The following is a 24,526-nucleotide window of genomic DNA, read 5'->3' on the forward strand; positions in this document are numbered from 1 at the left end:
GAATCACCAAAGGTTTTTCTTTTAACGTTTTAAAATTATCATGAATGAGCCAATCTTCAGCATGGGGTTTGAAACAAAGCAAATGTTTTTACCTCAGATGCAGCTATACTATGCGTAAAAGGTAGAAAGTAATTTATACGGGGCCCTGTCAGTAAACTGTCACTTCAATGCATTGCTGAGCAGAAGGAAAAAAGCCTGAAATTCATCTCCCCGGTCTGATTAGGCCTCACTTCCCTCATGCTTCATTCGCTGACACTAATGAAGTTGGTTTCCGATGCTTCCACCTTCCTGTGAGGCCCTCTGGGATATGACTGCTTTTCACTGATAAACCCCACAAGTAATGTGCCTTCATGTAGGTGCAGTGAGCCACAAAGAGAAAGTTGAGACGGGGAGAATGTGATGGCGGGAAAGAATGGCTAGGTTGAGCTGTTCGTCCTTATTGACTCTATTATCAAGGAAATTAGTTTTGATTTCCGAGTCTTGGACTGGCAACTGACAGTGACGAGGAATACATTCATTTTAAGGTGCAGGCACCAATCCATTATGAAGGATGAGATTACTGGTTACGTCAAGTGTAATAAATGGTAACTACACAGCAATTTCTCTCATCGCATAGGCCTGTGTTAAGTCCTATGGCTATAGAATTCATTTGTTTTTTCACGTGACGTGATTCGAATTCAAAGCTTGACTTCCATTCCTTTTTTGGACAAGATGTGTACAACAATACATACTTCCCTTTACTAAATAAAATTAAATCAAGGAACTTCCTTCCTCATAAATACTTTTCAAATAAAATACATTTCTTAACCTGTTCAGTCTGAGGACAAAAAAAAGTCAGGGATCAAAGAGGCATGGCAAAATCTTCCTTTTAATTGCCTGAAATTAAATCCCTCCTGTTGTTTGTTTAAGCAATGAGGAATTTCTCACATTATGCTCACATTGACTGTATTACTAGTCCAGTGCTCAAGCAGGATTTTTTTTTTCAGTTATCAACAGAAAGAATTTCAAACTCAGTGTGGGCAAAAATAAAATTCCCAGTAATGAAAAGATTATTATCAAAATGTGCGACATTATGGACTAATGATCTTGATCGTAATTGTACTGGCGGGCCGCACTGTTGCCTCACAGCGCTGAGGACTCACGTTCAATTCCGGTCCCGGGTCACAGTCCGTGTGGAGTTTGCACATTCTCTCCTTGTCTGCCTGTGTCTCACCCCCACAACCCAAGGATGTGCAGGGTAGGTGGATTGGCCACGTTAAATCGCACCTTAATTGGAAGAAATAATTGGGTACTTTAAAGTTTTGAATAAAGTAATTCTAAACACATTTTTGTTGAACACATTTGTGATGTTACCACAAGGCTAACCACAGTTTTCCTACCTCCGTTAAAATCTCCTTTATTCATCATGCAGTTGAAAATACAAGAAAGTCTTACATGAGGGAGGATACAATAAACTGCAGCAAGGGGAACTCAAAGAATAAAGGAAATGAAGTATGAGGGTAAACATTATGGTGAAGTGAAGGCAGAATCAGAATGTGGCCTTTTGAATTTCCACAACAATTTCTCAGCACAAGACTGGGGTTAACAAGCCTGGTGTAGAAAATGAATCATTATGAAGCCGGGCCTCCTGCGCCAGGTGCCGATGTTGGAGGAGAGCAGTGAGCAGGTGTCTTTGAGCCTTGAAGGGCAGCACTGCAGCACAGTGGTTAGCACAATTACTTCACAGCACCAGGATCCCAGGTTCGATTCCCGGCTTGGGCCACTGTCTGTGCAGAGTCTGCACGTTCTCCCCGTGTCTGCGTGGGTTTCCTCCGGGTGCTCCGGTTTCCTCCCACAGTCCAAAGATGTGCAGGTTAGGTGGATTGGCCAGGCTAAATTTCCCTAAGTGTCCAAAAAAGGTTGGGTGGAGTTACTGGGTTATGGCGATAGGGTGGAGATGTGGGCTTGGGCTCTTTCCAAGGCCGGTGCAGAATCGATGGGCCGAATGGCATCCTTCTGCACTGTAAATTCTATGAGCCCGCCACTGCAGGAAGCCGTGTCTTCAACAAGCTAAGGGGCAGAGCCAGAGGCCATGAGGCAAGGGAGAAAACAGCAAGGGCTAAGTTAGGGCTTGTGAGTGGCAGGAGCAGAGGGCAGCATGAAGCTCCTGAGAGTGGCTAAACAGCCAGGATGGGGATTTGAAGCCAAGTCCAACCAACTGGCAGCACCCCCCCCCCCCCCCCCCCCCCCTGCTGGGCAGCAGAACAAGCCTGGAGAGTGACTGCATTCAGAAGTTGAGCACTGAATAAGACAGAGATCTGGAGAAGTGGCAGTGAATATTCCCTGTAACTAGTTGGTTTCTTGGATATACGCTTTCCCGTGAGGGTCGGTACCGCTTTGATGCCAGTGGAATAAACAAACCTTGTTTTATAACCTTTGTGCAGTCCATGTGCTTAAATTGCACATTGCAGTAAGGATATAAGAGAAGTCAGACGATGAAGAAAAAATAATCAATCCACTGAAGCTCATCCCTCCAGTATACTGCCTCTTTTATCGCAACAGAAATGATGCTTTGAACACTTCCATTGTTTTTACTGCTACCTGATTACTGGTTAGATTATTTCAAATATTACCCCTGAGAAAGAAGCCTTTCCTAATATCATTGTGCTATTAGTCTCAGGTTTAACTTTCTTAGCATACTTTAAAATAATAAATTGCGTTGACCGTATTTGCTGGCAATATAGTTTGGCAAGGTCCCCCATTATAAAACTCTCTTTCTAGGCTCTCAAGCTAAATCTTAGTTAAGCTATCCTCGTTCAATCTTTTCGATTTGGTATTAGTGTTGCTGCTCTTTTCTTCACCCATTCAAATGCACCATGTGTGTTTTCATGATGTGGTGGCCAAAACTGGCTTCGTTATTCTAAATGTTCTTAATGCATAGTATCGGGTTAACATGGCTTCAGGGGGCCTCCGGTGGCGACCATGAGCTAAGCGGCCGCACAAAAGGTGGCTAGCTTGGCCAGTTGGGAATGTCGGCGGGCTACCAAATGAGACGCAAAAGGAACAAAAGTAAACTGAATGAAACCCGCGCAACGGAGTCAGCGGACCCGTGTGGCAGCACTAAGGTGAACATGGCAGGCCCCGCAGAATCGTCAATGGCTATCCCAGACTTCGATGGAGAGGCTGATGGAGGTCATCGCAGTAGAACTCCAGTAACACAGAAAAGCAGTGAAGAAGGTCCTGTTGTCAGCAATGGAGACGGCTATTGAAGCAGCAGTGGCCCCACCTACGTGGATCGATGGACAGGGTGGAGCAGCAGCTGGAGTCTCAGGGACTGATGATCCGGGAAATGGAGAGGATGATCGCGGAAGCAGGACGAATAAATTGCCTCGTTAGAGGCCGAAATAATGAAGTTGGCGGTGACCCAAAAAACCCTGAGATCCAGAGTTGACGACTAGCAGAACCGGTCTCAGCACCAGAACCTCCAGATCGTCGAGCTACAAGAGGGCACAGAATTTAAGAGCCCAACCAAGTATATCTCAAAGATGCGAGGGAAGCTCGTCGGGGATGGGGATCTCTCTAAATTCCTCGAGGTGGATCAGGCCCATCGGTCATTTTGCCAGAAGCCATGACCTGGGGAATCACCGTGGGCTGTGATCATCAGATTCCAAGACAAGGAATACATCGTACTTAAGGTGAGCAGAACTTAATAAATCCAAGAAGGCACTATACAAAAGTAAAGGCCGATTTGGCATGCTGTACCCAGTGAAATCTTCTTTGGGTCACTTACAAGGACAGGGACCATTTCTTCAACACACGAGAGGAGGCAAATTACTTTGTGCAGAAGAATGGACTGGGAAAGAACTAAACGGGAGTGGGGAGGTGCGAGTTCATGGGTGTTTTTTATTTGGAAATTTCCACATGCAATTGTTCTGTTATCTCTCTTATAGATCTTTTTGCCGTTTTGGGTTAACAGGGCTGGACCCTTCAGGTATAGGGTTTATTCTATCTGGGCACAGGGAAGTTTGGTACTCCTCTGTGGGTCCAGGTTTTTACTTTTCCAGCATGGTGATTCTAAATGGGGAGAGTAGGGGTGCAGGGCTGTTGGGATCAGGGTTATTGAGCTTCATTTCCAGGTAGGGGGCCACCATGCTAGCGAGCGTACTAGTAAATGGGAGTAATGCGAGGGGGGGGGGGGCACTGATGAGTCTCCTGAGGTGCGGGTGACGTCTAGCAGGGGTGGGGGTTAAGCTGGCGGGCTGGGGCTGGCTGGTTCCTTGGGGTATTGCGAAATGGAGGGGGGCTTGTAGAAGAGGGGGCTGGCTGTTCAATTGAAGGGGGACGGGGGAGGAGGGTAGTGCAGGGAAGCTTAAGGAGGGGGGGGGGAGGGTAGAATGCTGGTCGCACAGGTTTCATGGTTGGATGGTTTGAATGAGGGCGGTGGTAGTGGCCACCTTGGATGGACTGAGGAAACTCTAACCCTAGTGGCCACCTTGGACGGCTAACCCTAAAAGAGGGGGCGGTGTGGTGCAGTGACCCTCACCAGGATAGTCACCTGGAACATGGGGGCCTTCTATGAGCATGGTGATAAAGCCCACCGCCTGCTGGCCCACCAGTTGAGGAAGTAGACAGCCACACAGGAGATAGCACAGATCAGGGACGATGGGGGATGGTTGGCCACAGCTCCAGAAGAAATCAATTATGTCTTTGGAGCCCCTGGTGGGGGACTCGGAAATGAAGCAATTTCTGGATGGACTAGACTTCCCGGTGGTGGAGGAGGGAAGGCGGAAGCACCGTTGGGTCTGGAGGAGGTCGTGGAATGCGTTAACTTGCAATCGGGGAAGCTGCCGGGACCGAATGGGTTCCCGGTGGGCCTCTACAAAATGTTTGCGGCTGTGTTGGCTTCACAGTTGCTGGGGATGTTCAATGACTCACTGTCAAGGAGGGCCTTGGTGCCCACATTGGCACAGGCTTCAATCTCATATATTCTGAAGAATGACAAAGACTTGGTGGAGTGTGGGTCATACAGACCTATCTCACTTCTGAACATCGACACAAAGGTGCTATAGAAGGTTCTAGCAAGATGACTGGAGAGTTATTTGCCAGAAATGATTGCAGAGGACCAAACTGGGTTTGTCAAAGGTCAGCAGCTGTTGGCTAACATCAGATGACAGTTGAACATAATAATATTCCCACCCATGGAGGCGACACCAGAAGTGACCAGGTGGAGCGGAAGTATCTCTTTGAGGTACTGGAATGGTTTGGATTTGGGCCAGTGTTCATCTCATGCATGAAATTATTGTATAGGGCACCCATGGAAAGCATCTGAACGAATGCCATAAGCTCAGACTACTACCAATTGTACAGGGGCGTGACACAGGGATGTCGCAGCTGCTGCTCACTCTGGAAATTGAGCCACTGGCGATCGTGCTCAGGTCATTGGGTGGGTGGAGAGGCATTGAGAGTGGAGGCAGGGAGCATAGAGTGTCCGTCTATGTGGATGACCTCCTGCTCTATGTGGACCCATTAGCCAGCATGGGAAAGATAATGGATCTCCTGAGGGAGTTTGGAATCTTCTCAGGTTACAAACTAAACCAGCGCAGGGACACACCTCTCTGAGCGACATTAGTGGACAAGCTTCTGAAGCACAATCTGGGAGCACCACACAGTTGCTGATGCACATCAGGTGGAGGCAGCTGAGTCCCAGTCAGATGCCGAGCCTCTGGACAAGGTTATTACACAACTGGTGCAGATGATAGGACACAGCCGTGAGATTCCTGAGGGGATGTCAGCAACATTCCAACGCATGCCTAGCCGATCGGAGGAGTCCCAAAGGCTATGGGAGCTGGAGATGATGCTGACAATATGTGACCCAGAGGCCAACATTGCTAGGCTGGCGATCGCAGTGGAAAGTCTGCAGCACGATGTCCGCATCTTGCGTGTGTGGTGCCCAAGGCATGGCTCAGTCAGTGCTGACCACGGCCGAGTGCCTCTACATCATGTCCCAGTCGCTGAGCAACATGACCCAGACGCAACTGGACATTGCCAAAGCATGGCAGGGCACGGTCCAGTCACTAAGGGCCATCACTGAGGGCGTCAACACTATGGTGCAGACAATGTGGAGCCTCCAGGAATGGCGGAGCCAGATGACTCAGAGGCCTCTGGAGTTCAACATCGCCAACTCATGGAGTAGGGGTCTAGAGGCACCATAAGGGAGGAGAAAGCTCACTATCTGTAGCTAGGGGGCACGGAAATGACAAATGTTCACAAGTAAAACATATTACACCTTGTATATGTGAAGCCTCTGTCATAGGAATTGGAGGGAAGTGGGTGGGAAGGAGAGGAATGGAGAGAGAGGGGATTGTGGGACAGCGGGTGAGCTGACGGACAAAGCCTTGTGCTATGCGAATCAGGTGATGATATGGGCCTCAATGGCCCTCTGGGCATGCAGGAGAACTCTTGCTGGGCTCGGCCTCCATCCCTACTGGTTCGCCTCCTCCTCAAACGAGGCTGCATGTCCCCCTTCCTCCTCCTTCAGCATGTCGCCTTGCTGCTGCCAGGTTGTGGAGCACACAGCAGATCACCACAAAGTGGGAGACCCTCCTGGGGATGTACTTCAGTACAACACCAAAGCAGTCCAGGCATCAAAATGGCATTTGAACAGTCTGATGCACCGTTCAATGCCAGCATGGATGCTAAAAAGGGCCTCATTATATCGAGCCTCCTCCTCGGTCTCCAGCCTCTGCACTGATGACATCAGCCAGGGTCTGAGCAGATGCCCCTCATCCCCCAAGAGCCAACCTGTAATCCTGGGGTGGTCCTCGAAGATGCCAGGGATCTCTGAGTGCCCCAGGATGTGGCTGTCATGCACACTTCCTCGGACGCATTCACACACATGTAGGTTCCGGAGGTGGTAGTCGCACGCGAGTTGAACATTCATGGAATGGGACCCCTTCCTGTTAATGAAGGGCACTCCCTGATGCCCCAGTTCACACAAGGCGATATGTGTGCCATCTATTGCTCCTTGGACCTAGGGCATCCTGCCGATGGTGGAGAATCCTGCAGTCCGGGCACCTTGGTGAGCTTGGCCCAGCTCAAAGCTGATATAGTCTGATGCCCGGGCTTACAGACTATCATTGACCTGGGATGTTGCTGACACCACGCATCTCAAGGGCAGAGGGCAGAACAGGGGGGCCAGGTGATGCTTGTGACACCGGTAAGTTGACCAGTGCGAACGGGTGTCCTCCTCCTCCTCCACTGGGTGCCAAATCTGCAAAGATGTGGCACAGGTGCCACACTGTCTCTTTGTTGAGACGGAGTCTCCTATGGCACATGCTGTCCGTCATCTTGAATGACCAACAAGACCTATACACCTTGGGTCATCGCTGGCCTACCCCTCTGTGTTCCGCCTCAGTCTAATGGGTGGCCAGGTCTTCAGGGTATGCGGCAGCCCCCTGTACATGGTGTGCTGCCTCTAGCCTGCATCGACACTGCTGCCACCTTCTTCGGCATCTGGCCACCTGGGCTGCCACCAGCACCGCAGCCTCTGCAGGACCGACAACACCAGCCATATTGTTATATCTGTAAGGAATTGGAGAAGCAGATAGACTGGCAATCAGTTAGGCCTTCCACCCAGGGATGCTCAAATCCCCCAATCCTCCCCCACCCTTACGTGTCCTATCTTCTCTCAGAGTGCCATTCACCCAGCCAGCTGTGCTGCAGAACCTCACCCCCAGCCACATTAGGAGCCCCTAGACCCCAAAACCAAGACCCCAGACTCTTGCCGGGAACATTATGGCAAGCACAGCTCTTGAGTGTTTGATTGCTGGCTTCTGCCCCTATGGTGCTGACCCTTCTGGAATTCAGGCATCAAGGTTGGATTAAAATGTGATGCACTAATCATCATCTGAGACATGACATGTGTACCCACGAGAAATCACTTGAGAATATTTTGTTCATTAAACAGTCAACAGTATTGTTATAACCTGCCTACTTACGATTGGCTGGGGATTAATGACTATCCCACAATCCTGTGGGAGTATGAACTTCCCCAATGAGGGGGGCGGAGAAACTCCTAGTATAAATAAGCTGGCCAGTTCAGGAACCAGCAGGAAGGAGAAGGTAGCAAGGGAAGTTACTGCTACTGTTATGTATATATTGTGATAGTAAATAAATGTTATTACTTTGTATCCTTAAAACTCGTGCTGGATTCTTCGTGGCCCTTACAAAACTGGCGACGAAGGTAAAAGTGAATAGCTGTCTACACTGCTGAAGCCACCTCCCTGGATTTTTGTTGGATACAGGTTGGAAGTTGTTTTCTATTATACCATGCCTCTGTACGGATGTTTGGATGTTTTTGATGCTGCGCTGGAAAGCTGGAACCAGTACACACAACGGATGCGTTACTATTTCCGGGCAAACAATATCACTGAAAACGAGCGCCAGGTGGTCATATTGCTCACCGCCTGCGGCCTGCATATGTTTGGGGTGATTAGGAGCCTTACGTACCCAGCTGCGCCGGACACCAAAACGTTTGACGAACTTGTGAATATAGTGGGGCAACACTTTAACCCAACCCCATCCACGATAGTCCAGCGTTACCGGTTTAATACCGCTGAGAGGACCCCTGGAGAATCCCTTGCCGATTTTTTTTATCCAGGCTACGCGGGATTGCGGAATACTGTGACTATGGTGAGACCTTGTCAGAAATGTTACGCGACCGTTTGGTTTGCGGTATTAACAATGCAGCAACCCAGAGAAAGTTGTTAGCGGAGCCAACATTGACTTTTCAACAGGCAATACAAATAGTCTTGTCCCGAGAAAGCGCAGCGCGAGGAGTACAGGAGTTACAGGGAATGGAAGTGCATGCCTTGGGGCGCAACCCTTTCCGCCCAAAAACGTCCCCCCGCACTCCTGCGGTACCTTGGGCGAGGCAACGTCCGAACCGACGCCAGTGGCCATCGGACATTCCTCCCTGGAGGGAGCCTTCTCCAGAGCCAATGGATGAGGAGCCATGTCCGTGTCAGACTTGTAGGCGCCGACCCCGTCGCGGACGACGGTCCTGGGGACGCCAGAGGCGCCGTCGTTCCGACCTAAACTGGGACCAGCCCAGGGGCCGTAACTGGGACCAGCCCAGAGGCCGTACCTTCCATGTGGATGAACCTGCGGCGACCACTCCTGAGGACGTGGAGACGGAGGACGACTGCCTGCAGCTGCATTGTGTGGCAGCTCCCTGTGTGGCCCCCATTAAGGTGACAGTACGGGTCAATGGCCACCCGCTGGAGATGGAGTTGGATACTGGTGCAGCGGTCTCCGTGATCGCCCAGAGGACATTCGACCGCATCAAGCAGGGTATACAGACCCTTACATTAACTGACTCACAGGCCAGGTTGGCCACCTACACAGGGGAACCACTGGACATTGCAGGAACTACAATGACCCCTGTTGTCTATGGACGCCAGGAGGGGCGTTTTCCACTTATCGTAGTGCGTGGCCATGGGCCCAGCCTGTTGGGTCGGGACTGGTTGCGCCATTTGCGGTTGCAATGGCAGCACATCCTCCAAACAGTTTCTGGAGGGTTGACTGAGGTGCTAGGATGATACCCAGAGGTATTCCAGCCTGGTTTGGGGAAAATAAAAGGGGCCGTAGCCCTTATCCAAGTTGAACCAGGAGCCACGCCGCGCTATTTCCGGGCGCGCCCAGTGCCTTACGCCTTGCTCGAGAAGGTAGAAGGGGAGCTCACTCGTTTGGAGAGTTTGGGTATTATCAGGCCCGTCCGTTTTGCTGACTGGGCAGCACCAATTGTACCAGTAATGAAGCCAGATGCCACAGTTCGCTTGTGTGGCGACTATAAACTTACAGTGAATACAGTTTCCCGACTCGACCGATATCCAGTGCATCGCATAGAGGATCTCTACGCGAAACTTGCAGGTGGACTCTCATTCACAAAATTAGATATGAGTCACGCCTACCTGCAGTTGGAGCTGGACCCTGCCTCCCGACCATATGTAACAATTAATACACACCGGGGCCTGTATGAATATACACGGTTGCCCTTTGGAGTATCCTCTGCCTGCGCAATTTTTCAACGTGTTATGGAGGGCATTTTGAGAGGTTGACCACGTGTGGCTGTCTACCTAGATGACGTGTTGATTACAGGGACGTCGGAGCAAGAGCATTTGGAAAATCTGGAGGCTGTCCTTAGACGCCTTTCGGAGGCTGAAGTCCGTTTACGTCGCACAAAGTGCGTATTTCAGGCAAAAGAAGTAGTCTACCTAGGTTATCGGGTGGACCGCGAGGGTCTGCACCCCGTCGCAGAGAAGGTGCGTGCAATTCAACATACCCCCACCCCGACTGACACTTCGCATCTTTGTTCTTTTCTCAGTCTCGTAAACTATTACGGGAAGTTCCTCCCCAATCTGGCAACTACGCTGGCCCCCTTGCACCTTCTATTAAAGAAAAATCACACCTGGGTTTGGGGTCAGCCGCAAGAAACCGCTTTCCGGCGGGTAAAGCAACAATTGTCGTCGTCTGGGTTACTAACCCACTATGATCTGGGAAAGCCTTTGTTCGTCACATGTGATGCATCCCCGTATGGTATTGGGGCCGTCCTGTCCCACAAGATGGAGAACGGGGCCGAGCGACCGATAGCTTTCGCCTCCCGCACATTGACTGCAGCGGAGAAAAAGTACGCGCAGATCGAAGGAGGGCCTGGCAGTGGTTTTCGCGGTGAAACGCTTCCACCAGTATGTGTACGGCCGCCATTTCACTATCGTGACTGATCATAAGCCCCTGCTGGGACTCTTCAGAGAGGATAAGCCGATACCGCCCATTGCTTCTGCACGGATCCAGCGCTGGGCTTTGTTGCTTGCTGCATATGAGTATTCTCTGGAGCACAAACCAGGTACGCAGATAGCAAGTGCCGACGCACTGAGCCGATTGCCTTTATCGACCGGCCCCATGTCGACCCCCACGACCGGTGAGGTGGTTGCAATCCTAAATTTTATGGACACCTTGCCTGTCACGGCATCACAGATCCATGAGTGGACCCAGACGGAGCCAGTCCTGTCAAAGGTTCGGCACATAGTCCTGTATGGTGGGCAGCATAGACAGCTCCCAGGCGAGTTGCGGGCATTTTCCTCCAAGCTGTCAGAGTTCAGCGTGGAAGACGGCATCCTCTTGTGGGGGACGCGTGTGATTGTCCCGGAAAAAAGCCAGGAGCTGATATTATCAGACTTGCACAATGGGCATCCGGGTGTGACCAAGATGAAAATGTTGGCCCGGAGTTATGTCTGGTGGCCAGGCCTCGACACCGACATTGAGAAGGTGGCCCAAAACTGCTCCATTTGCCAGGAGCATCAGAAGCTTCCGCCGGCCGCGCCCCTACATCACTGGGAATGGCCAGGGCGGCCTTGGGCATGCTTGCATGCAGATTTCGCAGGCCCTTTTCAGGGATCCATGTTCCTTCTACTAATTGACGCCCAGTCCAAATGGCTGGAGGTGCATAAGATGCAGGGGACAACGTCCTGCGCAACAATTGAAAAGATGCGTTTATCGTTTAGTACGCATGACCTCCCCGAGGTGCTGGTCACGGATAATGGCACTCCATTCACGAGTGAGGAGTTTGCTAGGTTTACAAAGATGAACGGCATCCGCCATATCCGCACTGCCCCTTACCACCCGGCTTCAAATGAGTTGGCAGAGCGTGCAGTGCAGACATTCAAAAGAGGCCTAAAGAAGCAGTCTTCCAGATCAATGGACACGAGACTGGCTCGCTTTTTGTTTACGTACAGGACCACCCCCCATGCAGTGACTGGGGTAGCTCCCGCAGAACTCCTAATGGGCCGGAGACTCCGCACCCGCCTTAGCATGGTTTTCCCGGACATTGGCGCAAAAGTACGCCTCACACAAGAACGGCAGGGACAGGGATTGTCTCGGCATCGTCCGATTCGGCAGTTTGCGCCCGGTGACCCAGTATTCGTACGGAATTTTGCTGGTGGTGCTCAATGGGTTCCTGGTGTAATCTTTCGCCAAACGGGCTCTATATCTTACCAAGTGCAAGCCCAGGGTCGTCTCCAGCGAAAACATGTAGACCACCTCCGGACCAGAAGATCATCCCCTCAAAAGATTCCCCGCACCCGGAGCTCATTTCAACAGCCGCAAAGACCAGAGACAAGGGAAGGTAGTCCTCAAAATCTTCCACTGGTGCCTCACTCGAAGCCTGCGCAGGTCGTTACGGGACCAAATGGAGATAGAGACGCTGACATGATGGAGGCAGCAGACTCTGACTCCGAGATGGAGACACAGGATGCATCAGAGGGGGAATCCTCGGGTCCACGGGCCGTGGATGTACAACCGCGCCGTTCATCACGGAAGCGCAGGTCTCCGTCTCGTTACACGCCGCCTGATCCAGCGCCGCGTGCAAATGGCGTCCGGCCTGCGGCCAAACGATTCCGACGCCTTCCTTCGCCAGGGTCTTCGGTGGATTCCTTGGACTTTGGGGGGGAGGGATGTTATAACCTGCCTACTTACGAGTGGCTGGGGACTAATGACTATCCCACAATCCTGTGGGAGTATGAACTTCCTCAATGAGGGGGGCGGAGCAACTCCTAGTATAAATAAGCTGGCCAGTTCAGGAACCAGCAGGAAGGAGAAGGTAGCAAGGGAAGTTACTGCTACTGTTATGTATATATTGTTATAGTAAATAAATGTTATTACTTTGTATCCTTCAAACTCGTGCTGGATTCTTCGTGGCCCTTACAAAAAGTATCTTTATACAAAAGAATGAAAACGTGAAGTTGCGCATTCAGATCAATCCGCCTCTCTCTCCCCCTCCTCCCTTTTCTTACCCCAGGCCACAAAAGTAAAGGGGCAGCAGCAAACAAACATATAGCCTCCAGGAAGTTGTAGCTGCATTTGGATCAATCCGCCTCTCTCTCCCCATCCTGCAGCTCCCAGCATTAGACTCTCAACAGTACAAAGACACACTGATGCAGAGCATGCCAGAAGAGAGAAAAAGCACCCCTTCCCCTTCTCCAGTGCTGGCAGAAGGTTATCTTACATCCTCCCTTCCCTTACTCCAGTCCACAGAAACAAAGAGGCGGCAGCAAACAAGCACACGGCCTTCAGGTATTTGCAGAAACCAGCAGGAGCAATCAGCAAACACAACCTGCAGTACCACTGGAGAGCTGTGAAGTTCTCTGCACTACAAGGCCAATTCCCCATTAGCAAAAGCCTTCAGCTGTGAAGCTCGAGGCTGCTCACAGTCAAAGGGAGTTAAAGTGACATTCAGCATAGAACCAGAGCAGGGCACTGTCCTGGAAGTGTTTGGAAGAATAGACAGACAGACAGCAGCTGTAGTTGCCCCTGTTATGGGACTCCACAATATTTAAAGGTGGTTTGAAGGTCTCACAGCCACAAAGCCCTTCACCCCCAGACCCAGGGGCGAAACTCGACCTGGAAAGCTTCAACCACCAACCCCAAATGAGCCCAATCCCCGTGAGGGACCAGTCCATCCCCCCACTCTCCCCCACCCCAGTTCTGGTGCCCTTGAGATGCATGCCGGAAAATGCGCATCCGAAAATGTGAGTCCTAATAGTTTTCAAATTAACCAAAATTCACTATTTTATTAATTAAATAGACAACTTTGGGACAGCATGGTGGTGCAGTGGTTAGCATTGCTGCCTCACAGCTCCAGGGGCCCTGGTTCAATTCCGGCATCTGGTGACTGTGTGGAGTTTGCACTTTCTCCCCATGTCTCCGTGGGTTTTCTCCCGGTTCTCCGGTTTCCTCCCACAGTCCAAAGATGTGCAGGTTAGATGGATTGGCCATGCTAAAAAAATTGCCGCTTAGTGTCCAGGGATGTGCAGGTTAGGTGGGGCTACGGGCATAGGGTGCGGAGTGGGCTGAGGTAGAGTGCTCTTTCAGAGGGTCAGTGCAGACTCGATGGGCCAAATGGCCTCTCTCTCTGAACTGTATGGATTCTATGGTTCTAAACATTGAAGCTAAATTAAACCATGTATCACCACAATAAGAAGAAAAAAAAGAAAAACGTACATTTATAGAACACCTTTCATGACCATTGGACATCGCAAATGCCTTTACAATCAATGAAGTGATTTTCAAGTGTAGTCACAATTGTATATCTTGGAAGTGCGGCTGCTAATCTATGCACAGCAAACTCCCACAAGCAGCAACATGATAATGACCTGATAATCTGATGTTGACTGAGGAACAAATATTGTCCAAGGTGCCAGTGGTATCCTAGCTTTGTCTTCAAAAGAATGCCACGAGGTATTTTACATCCACCTGATGAAGCAAATGGGGTCTCAGTTTAATGTATAATCTAACAGACAGCATTTCCAAAAATGTAGCACTGGAGTGGCAACCTTGATTTTTATGCTTAAGCCCCTGGAGTGCGACTTGCACCCAGAACCTTGTGACTCAGGGGCAAGAGTGCTACCAACTGAGCGATGGATGACACTCCAATAAGGCATTAACCACTAAGGTTCTGAAATTCCATGGCGGGAGTTCTTACCTTTTATCTGATGCATCTCTAGAGGGCGACTGGTGGAACCATCCCAAGAGGCGTTGGAGTCTTAGTAATGCTGGGAGAAGAGAATTCCAAAAGCCTAAACTTCTAGATGTCCTCGGAATTTGTATTGCTGTGGTAACCAATGGGCCATGATTGAGCCTGGCCTGCTGACACCAGGGGCTGTTCAGTGCAGCTGTGAAGGCAGGCAACTGCTGAAGCAGTCTTGCTTGAAGGCCTGCTTCAGTTCTCTGAGACTTGGTTCTAGTTTTATAAAAGGCTGTTAGGCTCTCCCCAACCCCTAATCCCCCACCACCCACTTGCCAAACATAAATAACTTTAGATCATGACTCATAAACAGACCTTACTCACCCTTCAAGAGTGGACATCACCATAAATGCACTACACCCCCACTGGAGGTTAAGGCCCTTGGAACAGCAAACAAGGCGTCTGTTCAGGCAAATCACAAATGGCCCTACTGAGTTTTGGAATCCTACATGTGCCATTCACCTTTGTCCACCCTTCCCTTTGTCAGAAAAATTGGGATCTGCTGCCAGTTTTAAAGGTCTCTGGAGTTGGTCACATTTTTGCGCAATAATCCGGCCCAGGGTTTCTGTCGGCATGGGGAAGGCAGACATCACAACTACTTCTGACTGACCATGCTAATGAGGTCACTGGCACAGGGTAGAACTGTGCACAAAATGAGTGAGATCCCAGAGCAAGCAAGTTTGGGGTCATGATATCTTTTTCTTCCTTATAAATTTAGAGTACCCAATTATTTTTTTCCAATTAAGGGGCAATTTAGCGTGGCCAATCCACCTACCCTGCACATCTTTTTGGGTTGTGTGGGGGTGAGAGCCACGCATGCACGGGGAGAATGTGCAAACTCCAAACGGACAGTGACCCGGGGCTGGGATTGAACCCGGGTCCTTGCCGCCGGAGGCAGCAGTGCTAACCGCTGTGCCACCGTGCCTCCCTGGGGTCATAATATCTAACAAAGTTTCTGGGGAGGTGTCTGCTAACAGGGTTAAAACTCAACATCGGAAAGAAATTTATTGAAAATATAATTAGTGACTTCTGGTGACGGCGGGCCTGGGAGGCGGCCGCACAATGGAGGGCTCCCGTTCGGGAACGGCATTTTCGGGGCTTTAAGCCCGGTCCCAGGGTCCACGGAGGCGGCAGAAGCAGGGAGAAGGCACGGAGGAGGCACAGTGAAGACACAGAAGAAAAAAAAAACAAAGAAAAATGTCGAGGGTGAGCAAAAAAAAGGCCGAAAAAAAAATCAGCTGAAGGTCCGTCGGGGAGTGGAAAGGTCACCGCGGGGTCACCAAGGAAAATGGAGGCTGGAGCACCAGGGAAGGCCGCACTGCTTACGGCTGAAGAAATAATTAAGGTGATAGAACATAGAACATAGAAAATACAGCGCAGAACAGGCCCTTCGGCCCACGATGTTGTGCCGAACCTTTGTCCTAGATTAATCATAGATTATCATTGAATTTATAGTGCAGAAGGAGGCCACTCGGCCCTTTGAGTCTGCACCGGATCTTGGAAAGAGCACCCTACCCAAACTCAACACCTCCACCCAACACCAAGGGCAATTTGGACATTAAGGGCAATTTATCATTGGCCAATTCACCTAACCCGCACCTCTTTGGACTGTGGGAGGAAACCGGAGCACCCGGAGGAAACCCACGCAGACACGGGGAGGACGTGCAGACTCCGCACAGACAGTGACCCAAGCCGGAATCGAACCTGGGACCCTGGAGCTGTGAAGCAAATGTGCTATCCACAATGCTACCGTGCTGCCCTTGAGAACAAATAAATCTACACTATATCATTTTACCGTAATCCATGTACCTATCCAATAGCTGCTTGAAGGTCCCTAATGTTTCCGACTCAACTACTTCCACAGGCAGTGCATTCCATGCCCCCACTACTCTCTGGGTAAAGAACCTACCTCTGATATCCCTCCTATATCTTCCACCTTTCACCTTAAATTTATGTCCCCTTGTAATGGTTTGTTCCACCCGGGGAAAAAGTCTCTGACTGTCTACTCTATCTATTCCGCTGATCATCTTATAAACCTCTATCAAGTCGCCCCTCATCCTTCTCCGTTCTAATGAGAAAAGGCCTAGCACCCTCAACCTTTCCTCGTAAGACCTACTCTCCATTCCAGGCAACATCCTGGTAAATCTTCTTTGCACCTTTTCCAAAGCTTCCACATCCTTCCTAAAATGAGGCGACCAGAACTGTACACAGTACTCCAAATGTGGCCTTACCAAAGTTTTGTACAGCTGCATCATCACCTCACGGCTCTTAAATTCAATCCCTCTGTTAATGAACGCGAGCACACCATAGGCCTTCTTCACAGCTCTATCCACTTGAGTGGCAACTTTCAAAGATGTATGAACATAGACCCCAAGATCTCTCTGCTCCTCCACATTGCCAAGAACTCTACCGTTAACCCTGTATTCCGCATTCATATTTGTCCTTCCAAAATGGACAACCTCACACTTTTCAGGGTTAAACGCCATCTGCCACTTCTCAGCCCAGCTCTGCATCCTATCTATGTCTCTTTGCAGCCGACAACAGCCCTCCTTAGTATCCACAACTCCACCAATCTTCATATCGTCTGCAAATTTACTGACCCACCCTTCAACTCCCTCATCCAAGTCATTAATGAAAATCACAAACAGCAGAGGACCCAGAACTGATCCCTGCGGTACGCCACTGGTAACTGGGATCCAGGCTGAATATTTGCCATCCACCACCACTCTCTGACTTCTATCGGTTAGCCAGTTCGTTATCCAACTGGCCAAATTTCCCACTATCCCATGCCTCCTTACTTTCTGCATAAGCCTACCATGAGGAACTTTACCAAATGCCTTACTAAAATCCATGTACACTACATCCACTGCTTTACCTTCATCCACATGCTTGGTCACCCCCTCAAAGAATTCAATAAGATTTGTAAGGCAAGACCTACCCCTCACAAATCCGTGCTGACTATCCCTAATCAAGCAGTGTCTTTCCAGATGCTCAGAAATCCTATCCTTCAGTACCCTTTCCATTACTTTGCCTACCACCGAAGTAAGACTAACTGGCCTGTAATTCCCAGGGTTATCCCTAGTCCCTTTTTTGAACAGGGGCACGACATTTGCCACTCTCCAATCCCCTGGTACCACCCCTGTTGACAGTGAGGACGAAAAGATCATTGCCAACGGCTCTGCAATTTCATCTCTTGCTTCCCATAGAATCCTTGGATATATCCCGTCAGGCCCGGGGGACTTGTCTATCCTCAAGTTTTTCAAAATGCCCAACACATCTTCCTTCCTAACAAGTATTTCCTCGAGCTTACCAATCTGTTTCACACTGTCCTCTCCAACAATATCGCCCCTCTCATTTGTAAATACAGAAGAAAAGTACTCGTTCAAGACCTCTCCTATCTCATCAGACTCAATACACAATCTCCCGCTTCTGTCCTTGATCGGACCTACCCTCGCTCTAGTCATTCTCATATTTCTCACATATGTGTAAAAGACCTTGGGGTTTTCCTTGATCCCACCCGCCAAAGATTGTTCATGCCCTCTCTTAGCTCTCCTAATCCCTTTCTTCAGTTCCCTCCTGGCTATCTTGTATCCCTCCAATGCCCTGTCTGAACCTTGTTTCCTCAGCCTTACATAAGTCACCTTTTTCCTCTTAACAAGACATTCAACCTCTCTTGTCAACCATGGTTCCCTCACTCGACCATCTCTTCTCTGCCTGACAGGGACATACATATCAAGGACACGTAGCACCTGTTCCTTGAACAAGTTCCACATTTCACTTGTGTCCTTCCCTGCCAGCCTATGTTCCCAACTTATGCACTTCAATTCTTGTCTGACAACATCGTATTTACCCTTCCCCCAATTGTAAACCTTGCCCTCTTGCACGTATCTATCCCTCTCCATTACTAAAGTGAAAGTCACAGAATTGTGGTCACTATCTCCAAAATGCTCCCCCACTAACAAATCTATCACTTGCCCTGGCTCATTACCCAGTACTAAATCCAATATTGCCCCTCCTCTGGTCGGACAATCTACATACTGTGTTAGAAAAGCTTCCTGGACACACTGCACAAACACCACCCCATCCAAACTATTTGATCTAAAGAGTTTCCATTCAATATTTGGGAAGTTAAAGTCGCCCATGACGACTACCCTATGACTTCTGCACCTTTCCAAAATCTGTTTCCCAATCTGTTCCTCCACATCTCTGCTACTATTGGGGGGCCTATAGAAAACTCCTAACAAGGTGACTGCTCCTTTCCTATTTCTGACTTCAACCCATACTACCTCAATAGGGTGATACTCCTCGAACTGCCTTTCTGCAGCTGTTATACCATCTCTAATTAATAATGCCACCCCCCCCACCTCCTTTACCACCCTCCCTAATCTTATTGAAACATCTATAACCAGGGACCTCCAACAACCATTTCTGCCCCTCTTCTATCCAAGTTTCCGTGATGGCCACCACATCGTAGTCCCAAGTACCGATCCATGCCTTAAGTTCACCCACCTTATTCCTGATGCTTCTTGCGTTGAAGTATACACACTTCAACCCATCTCCGTGCCTGCAAGTACTCTCCTTTGTCAGTGTTCCCTTCCCCACTGCCTCATTACACGCTTTGGCGTCCTGAATATCGGCTACCTTAGTTGCTGGACTACAAATCCGGTTCCCATTCCCCTGCCAAATTAGTTTAAACCCTCCCGAAGAGTACTAGAAAACCTCCCTCCCAGGATATTGGTGCCCCTCTGGTTCAGATGCAACCCGTCCTGCTTGTACAGGTCCCACCTTCCCCAGAATGCGCTCCAATTATCCAAATACCTGAAGCCCTCCCTCCTACACCATTCCTGCAGCCACGTGTTCAACTGCACTCTCTCCCTATTCCTAGCCTCGCTATCACGTGGCACCGGCAACAAACCAGAGATGACAACTCTGTCTGTCCTGGCTTTTAACTTCCAGCCTAACTCCCTAAACTTGTTTATTACCTCCACACCCCTTTTCCTACCTATGTCGTTGGTACCAATGTGCACCACGACTTCTGGCTGCTCCCCCTCCCCCTTAAGGATCCTGAAGACACGATCCGAGACATCCCTGGCCCTGGCACCCGGGAGGCAACATACCTTCCAGGAGTCTCGCTCGCGACCACAGAATCTCCTATCTATTCCCCTAACCATTGAATCTCCTACAACTATTGCTTTTCTATTCTCCCCCCTTCCCTTCTGAGCCCCAGAGCCAGACTCAGTGCCAGAGACCTGGCCGCTAGGGCCTTCCCCTGGTAGGTCATCCCCCCCAACAGCATCCAAAACGGTATACTTGTTTTGAAGGGGAACGGCCACGAGGGATCCCTGCACTTTTTGCCTGTTTGTTTTTTTCCCCCTGACTGTAACCCAGCTATTCTTGTCCTGTACCTTGGGTGTGGTTACCTCCTTGTAACTCTTCTCAATCACCCCCTCTGCCTCCCGGATGATCCGAAGTTCATCCAGCTTCAGCTCCAGTTCCCTAACACGGTCTTTGAGGAGCTGAAGTTGGGTGCACTTCCCGCAGGTATAGTCAGTGGGGACACCGGTGGTATCCCTCACCACCCACATCCTACAGGAGGAGCATGTAACTGGCCTAGCCTCCATCCCCTCTTACCTGACAGAATATAGCTGCCCTGTGGACTAACTAGATCTCCGCCCTCCGACCCTGCTCCCAGTCAGCTACACTTTCTGTAAACTCCTGGCTCTCTTCGCACTCTTTGCGGAAATGTCGGAAACAAAATTAAAGGAGCACCTTACTCCCTCCTCACCTAACTCCCTCGGTCACCAAACTCTCACTATTGCACTCAAATGCACCAAATTCAGCACTCCCTCGGTCACCAAACTCTCACTATTGCACTCAAATGCACCAAATTCAGCACTCCCTCAGTCACCAAACTCTCACTACAGCACTCAAATGCACCAAATTCAGCACTCCCTCGGTCACCAAACTCTCACTATCGCACTCAAATGCACCAAATTCAGCACTCAGTGCAAACAAAGTCTGCACTGTAGGGGATCACTTTTATACTGTGAATCTAGCCTCTGAAAACTGGCCTAATCCAATTAACTAATTAACAAGCTCCAGCTGCAAGTGCCTACAAGTAGAAGCCTGTTTAAAGCTTATTGAAAATTCACCTTCTTCTAAACCAAACAGCAACTTTTAAGTTAATTAACTAAATAAAAGAAAGACTAAACTTTAGATAAAAATGAAGCCTTATACTCCCTCGGTCACCAAACTCTCACTATCGCACTCAAATGCACCAAATTCAGCACTCAGTGCAAACAAAAGGTGGCTGCGGAATTTGAAAAGCAGTTGGCGCAGATTGCGAAATGCATGGAGACGGTGAGGAAGGAGATGAGGGAGGTTGAGAGTGTGCTGGTGGGGGAGGCGGTTTCCCCGGTGAGGACGGAGGTGGCGAACGCAGTGGCGGAGGTGCGAGAGCAAGGGGAGGCGCTGAAGGAAGTGGAGGACACGTTATTGCAGCACGGTGATCAACTTGCCTCGATGGGGAAAGAGATGTGGAAGGTGATGGACACCAACAAGGATCTGCGAGGAAAAATGGAATACCTGGCAAACAGATCCAGGCGACAGAATTTGAGGATTGTGGGGCTGCCCGAAGGAGTTGAAGGGCCGAAGCCGACTGACTATTTTGCCGGGATGCTGGCAAAACTATTGGGGGAGGGGGAGGATCCCTCCCGATATGAATTGGATCGGGCTCATCGGTCGTGGAGGCCTGTACCAAAGGCGAGTGAGCCGCCAAGGGCAGTGACTCTGTGCTTCCGTAGGTACAGTGTGAAGGAGAAGGTCCTGAGCTGGGCCAAGCAGAAGGGGGTGGTGCAGTGGGCTGGAGCTGGTATATGTGTATACCAGGACTTTACGGTGGAGCTAGCAAGGAGGCGGGCTGCCTTCAACCGGGTGAAGAGGGGACTGTACATTAGCAAGGTGCGTTGCGGCATTGTATATCCAGCGAAGCTGAGGGTGACTTACAAGCTCAGGGACTTTTATTTTGGAACGGTGGAAGCAGCGGAGGAGTTTGCGAAAGCAGAAGGACTGTGGCAGAACTGACAAATTGAGGAATGGCCATGTGCCGATGTAACCTCATGACTGTATTTTCTTCTTTTTTGTATCACTGCGCGCGAGAGCCAATGTGGTATATATTTGGACAAGGGAAGGGACGGGACTTTCACTCGAAATGAGGGTTCTTTGGGGTGTTGGTGGTATGCGGGGTTTGTGTGCTAAAAGGGGATCTTTGGGCTTTCCTAGGGCCGGGCAAGTGGGAAAGGGACCTGGGCGGGGGCCTCCACGCTGGCCGGTTTAAGCCGGCCAGTGAACGGGAGTGAGGTGGGGGGAGGGGCTGCGGCCATCGGAGCCTGGCAGAACAGGGTCCGAGTGGTCTAGCCGGGGTGGAAAGTTGGGGGGAATGAACCGAGATTGGGAGGAGGAGTTTTACACGAGGCAGTGGACGGGAGGAGCTGGAGACCTGGGCGGGGGGGGGTTGGGGGGGCGGGTAGCTGTGTAAGATTAAGGGTGACTACAGGCAATCCCTGATTACTTTTTGTCATTTGTTTATGTAAATATGCGGGTTGAGGTCTGGGGGTTGGTGGGTAGATGGGATCGTTGTTGTTATTATGGGGACTGACATATCTTGCTGATTATTGTTTATTGTTGATGGATGTAAATGTGGGAGAAAATGTGAAAAAGGAGGAGATTAAAAAAATTTTTTTAAAAGAAAATATAATTGGTTCACAACAATCTGTATGAAGAATAAATATGTTTGAATGTTTGCTGTCACTGTGGAATTGAAAATATTTCAATAATAAATTAAAGCAAAGCATCTACACTTCATTCACGTGACTTCAGAAAGCGTTCCTCACATATGCATCAGTGTACCACAACTTTATGTATCGAGGCTTTCCTAATAATAGTTCCTTTAGAGAATATTGTCCTTCTACATCTGTACAAGTACAGCACTCTAGAGATTACAGAAGGACTCCTTGATGCTGTTCAAGGGGTACAATCTATTTTACAAGGATTTATACCACGACCTCTGTCTCACTGTGACCCTGATGATGTTGAAGAATGCAGTTTCTGGGTTGCGTCTGGAGAAGCCAGGCCAGGTATGCTTATTATCTGGGGTTGCTGAACCTGAGACGCCTCAGCTTATTACTGCACACTCTGCTGCTGTCAATCACTGGTGTTTGGCAATGTGTATTTTAAGCTATAACTCCTGACTTCATCACAAATCTATCTATGAGTGGTTAAGATGCTTGCCACATTTAATTCTTAGCTTGAAGTGAAATATTGGTAATAGATTTTTGCGCACGTTTTCTTGCAGGATGAGGGTTTCATTTCAGTAGAAATCTCTGAAATAGTTGATATAATATCGCTATTACTATGAAGTGTTTCTTTTGATCAAAAGGTACCTAGTATGTGTAACGTAGCCTGAAATTATATAATCTGAGCAAGAAGGAGCAAAACAGCAACAATAATGGTGTGAGGAAATTACTTTGTGTAATTTATTCTCAGCTTCAGTCAGCATTCAAGTAAGCACCATTTGTTGCCCTTTTCCTCCTAAAATTGATGATTTACGTTGGGTATAGTTTTGCAGTTGCTGCCTGGTCTTTGGTACATAGGAACATAGGAATTAGGAGCAGAACTATGCAATTCAGCCCTTCACGTCTGCTCCGCCATTCAATCAGATCATGGCTGATCTCTTCCTGGTCTCAAATCCACCGCGCCACCTGTTCCCCATATCCCTTCAACCCATTTTTAAAATCAGAAATTTATCTATCTCCTTCTCAAAACTATTTAATGACTCCGATTCCACCGCACTATGGGTCTGCAAGTTCCACAAATTCACCACCCTCCTCATCTCAGTTCTAAATCTACTGCCTCTCAACCTATATCCGTGACCTCTCATTCTAGATTGCCCTGTAATGGGGAACACTTGGTCGACATTTACTTTATCAATCCGCTTTAGTATTTTATATACCTCGATCAGATCCCCTCTCATCCTTCTAAACTCCAGCGAGTATAAGCCCAAACTGTTTAATCTCTCCTCAGACGTCAACCCTTTTTCCCCCAGAATCAATCTGGTGAACCTCCTCTGAACTGCCTCCAATGCCACCACATCCTTCCTCAAATAAGGAGACCAAACTGTGCACAATACTCCAGATGTGTTCTCACCAACATCACTTACAAGTGCAACAGCACTCTCTACTTTCATACCCCAGTCTTTTTGCAATAAACGGTAACCTTCCAATTGCCTTTTTAATTACATGCTGTACCTGCATACCATATCTCTGTGGTATCTCTGGTGTCTCTCAGGTGAGTCCTAGTAATTGTTGGCAAGTTATTCAATCACAGGGGGGAATGAAGAGATACCAAATCAAGCACAATCCTCTCCACAAGCACGCACTCCATCAGGATAAGATCAGTAGGCACTGAGAGCCATTGTAGTGCCTCCACTGTCTCTCAAACTAAGATCAGTCAAATCAATGTAGACAAGGGAATCTGAAGCATAAAATGCTTCAGAAAATCCCTTTTAACATTCTTAAACTGCTAAGAAGTTCACAGAAAAACAGAAATGTTACGGCACAGAAGGAGGCCATTTGGCTCATCGTGTCTGCATCAGCTCTCCGAATGAGTGTGACAACTTTGCGCCATTCTCCTGCCTTTTCTCTGTACCCTTGCACATGGTTTCCATTCAAGTAATCATCTAATGCCCTCTTGAATGCCTCAGTTGAACCTGCCTGCACCACACTTCCAGACACTGTATTCCAGACACCAACAACCCGGTGTGTGGAAAAGCATTTTCTCACATCACATTTGCTTCATTCGCGAATCACTTTAAATCTATGCCCTCTCATTCTCGATCCTTGAACGATCTGGAACAGTTTCTCCCCATGTCCAGTCATCAAATGATTTTGAACATCTCTATCAAATCTCCTC

At 49.2% G+C, this 24,526-nt stretch overlaps 1 long non-coding RNA gene across 1 annotated transcript in view; it reads right to left on the reverse strand.

Moving 5' to 3' along the window:
• Positions 1–850: 850 nt before the first annotated feature.
• Positions 851–24,526, reverse strand: part of LOC140427283 (uncharacterized) — a 53,509-nt gene continuing 29,833 nt past the window's right edge. Inside the window, exons 2-3 of the long non-coding RNA XR_011948437.1 lie at positions 14,187–14,286; positions 851–1,266 (exon numbers count right to left, since the gene is read on the reverse strand). This is a non-coding gene — a long non-coding RNA (uncharacterized lncRNA). The remainder of the gene's footprint in view (positions 1,267–14,186; positions 14,287–24,526) is intronic.

Source organism: Scyliorhinus torazame, chromosome 7 (assembly GCF_047496885.1).
Source record: "Scyliorhinus torazame isolate Kashiwa2021f chromosome 7, sScyTor2.1, whole genome shotgun sequence".
In the NCBI taxonomy this organism is placed as follows: domain Eukaryota; kingdom Metazoa; phylum Chordata; class Chondrichthyes; order Carcharhiniformes; family Scyliorhinidae; genus Scyliorhinus; species Scyliorhinus torazame.